We start from the raw sequence: 3,476 nt of genomic DNA on the forward strand, positions 1-3,476 counted from the left end.
ATTCCCCCAGCTGTGAGCCTTCCAACCTTCTAAGTATTCCTTTATATGTGGTTCAGAGTCCTGGGACCATCCCCTGAACCTGCTTGGTCAGGTATTCTGTGTTGTTGTTGGCGGAGCTCTCTGCTATACGTCCACCCAATCCGCCATCTTGTTTGTTCCTCGCATTGCTGTAGATTTAATGTTAACTAAATCTTTCTAAATTTCCTATTTTAATTTTGATGTGAAGTGGTGTTAATTTTCTTTGAAGTTACCTGTCATTTATTAATTTCCCCCATTTAAAACAGCCCAATTTATCTTGAAATCTACTTGATTTCCTTTTCATTTGGAAATTCTGTATCTACACTATTCTTTTTGCTTTGTAGTTTACTTCATTATGAATTGATATCTCTGGTTTCTTATTTTTAGTCTTCTAGGTTTGTTTCACTTTGGATACTTCTATATCTGGAAAGAGTTCTGGGTTAATCTTAGGTTGTCTGCTGTTTTTGGTTCTCAGTCCAAAGAATACCATTTAGTATTTTTTGTAAACTTGGTCTGGTTATTACAAATTCCTTTATTTTCTATTTATCTGGAAAGGTCCTAATTTCATCATTATATTTTGGGTACAGCTTTGCTGGATATATGATTCTTGGCTGATAATTTTTTCCTTTCAGAGTTTGGTATATGTCAGCCCATTACTTTCTTCTCTGCATGGTTTCTGCTGAGAAATCAAAGCTTAGTCTTATTAGTTCTCCTTTGTAGGTAACTCTTCATTTTTCCTGAACAGCTTTCAGGATTCTTTCCTTGTCTTTGGTTTTGGAAAGTTTGTTTATGATCTGTCTTGGTGGTTTTCTTTTGTTATCTATCCTGTTTTGGGTTCGTTCAGCTTCTTGTATGCTTATCGTCTTGTCTTTTATGGTGTTAGGGAAGTTTTCTGTACTTTTAACTTTCTCTTCCTTTGCCCTTTCAATGTATTGTCTATTTCTGAAATCTTAGTATTAATTTTCTGTATTTCTAATTTCAGGTTTTATATTTTCTGTTTTTTTGTTCTTGTAGATTTTTTTCCCTCTGAATTCTTCTAAGTTATTTTCTGTGTTTTTCATGATCTTTTTGTTAATCCTTTCAAGGTATCTAAACATTCTTTTGAATTCTTTTTCAGATATTCCAGTACCTTTTCTTCCTCAAAAACATTTTATAGTTCTACGTCTTGCTTATTTGCTTGAGCCATTCTCTCTTGTTGCTTTATATGTGCTTAAATTGTCTTTTTTTCTGAGACATTGTGATGGTGTCTTATTTGTATTTAATTGATATATGTTTAGACTTTTGCCAGCTGTTTTCTCCGGGTATAGTTAGAAAATTGAGTTCTGGGTGGCGTTGCCATGTATTAATCTTAGGTTGTCTGCTGTTGTGGTTCTCAGTTCCAAAGAACCCTGTGTGTACTATTCTCCATTTGCTGTTTGTGCAGCTCAATTTATTGTGGGTTTTCCTGGTGTTGGCTGCTGTTTATAGTTGATCAGGTGGTATGTTATTGTTGTTGTTAAGTGCTGTGAGTTGATTCTAACCTGTAGCGACCCTGTATAGGGTTTCCAAGGAGCAGCTGGTGAGTTTCAACTGCCTACCTTGCAGTTCAAACGGCTTTGCAGTCTGGCGCATTAACCCACAGCGCCACACCAGGACTCTCATCAGGTGGTATAGGAGTTAATATTATCTCTTGCTCAGCCATATGGTTGTGGCTAGACTATATGGGAATGGTTGCTGTCTCCTGTTGGGTGTTAAGAAGAAGAATCCCTCCTACCTCTTCCCACACGATAAAAAAAAAAAAAAAAGCAAAACACCAGAATAACCAAACAACAATGAAAATATAAAATAATAGAAGAGAGAAAAATAAAATAAAATAAAACAGGCAGCAACCAGAACAAAAGAAAATAAAAACTATAAAGAAAAAAGAAGGGCAGGAAAATGGAGCTATAGAAGAGAAAAATAAGGAAGAAATTAAGAACAAAAACAAAAAAACCCACTTGGAAACTGGGAAGAGGGAAGATAAAAAGAGAAGGAGGCTAGAGACTAGTAAAGAAAGATCAAAAGGAAATAAGAGAGGAATTGAGAAACAGAAGAAAAGAAGGAAAAACAAAAACAGATGCAGAAAGGATAAAATTCAAGGGGATGGAAAAAGAAGAAAGAAAAAATGAAACCAAACCAAACCAAAAAAACCCACTGCAGCTGTTGGATCTAGGGAAGAGAAAACACTGGGAGGCTCCTGCCAGCCAAGGAGCTCACAAAGTCGGTGTTTAAGGGATGTGACAGCGGAGTTCCTGGACCTAGATGAAGTTCCTATCAGCCTAGGTGTTATCTATTTGGTGGTTATGTGCTGTGGAGTTGGTTCCGACACATAGTGACTCTGTATAGAGTTTCTCAGGCTCTAAATCTTTACGGGAGCAGAAAACCTCACCTTTCTCCTGCGGAACAGCTGGTAGTTTCGAACTGCTGACCTTAAGGTTCTCAGCCTGATTGGTAACCACTACACTACTAGAGCTCCTTATCTATGTTTATAGCACACTCATTCTGGAAGTAGTTTGCGGAGATGTTTGATTGAGTTGGTTTCAGCATCTGCTAGAACCACAGGGCAGCAGGGAGCAATGTATCTCATTATGAGGATTTTTGCTGGACTAATGCTGGTAGCGTAGTGGTTATGTATCGGGCTGCAAACCGCAAGGTCAGCAGTTCAAAACTACCAGCTGCTCTGTGGGAGAAAGATGAGGCTGTCTGCTCCTGTAAAGATTTACAGCCTCAGAAATCCTGTTCAGGGTCACTATGTGTCGGAACCGACTAGAAGGCACTTAACAACAACAACAATGCTGGCCTAAAGTGAGGGGGCACAGGAGGCACTCACTCATCTTTGCCAAGAAATTTGGAAGACAACTATCTGGCTGACTGATTGGAAGAGATCCGTATTTGTGCCCATTTCAAGGAGAGGTGACCCAATGGAATGTGGAAATCATCTAACAGTATCTTTGATATCTCATGTGAGTAAGGTTTTACGAGAGGTATACAGAAACGGCTGCAAACATACATTGACCGAGAACTTCCAGAAGTTCAAGCTGGATTCAGAAGAGGCCATGAAATGAGGGATATTATTGCTGTTGTCCGATGGATCTTGGCTGAAAGCAGAGAATATCAGAAAGATATTTACCTGTGCTTTATTGACTATACAAAAGCTTTTGATTGTGTGGATCATGACAAGCTATGGAAAACAGTGCAAAATATGAATATTCCGGAACACTTAATTGTGCTCATGAGGAATCTGTACCTGGACTAAGAGGCAGTTGTTCGAACAGAACATGGGGACACTGAAAGTTTTAAAATTAAGAAAGGTGTGAGATAGGGTTGTATTCTTTCACCATACTTATTCAACCTGTATGCTGAGCAAATAATCCGAGAAGCTGGGTTCTATGAAGAAAAACGTGGCATCAGGATTGGAGGAAGACTCATTAACAACCTGC

The sequence above is a fragment of the Chrysochloris asiatica genome, unplaced genomic scaffold (assembly GCF_000296735.1).
Source record: "Chrysochloris asiatica unplaced genomic scaffold, ChrAsi1.0 scaffold00009, whole genome shotgun sequence".
In the NCBI taxonomy this organism is placed as follows: domain Eukaryota; kingdom Metazoa; phylum Chordata; class Mammalia; order Afrosoricida; family Chrysochloridae; genus Chrysochloris; species Chrysochloris asiatica.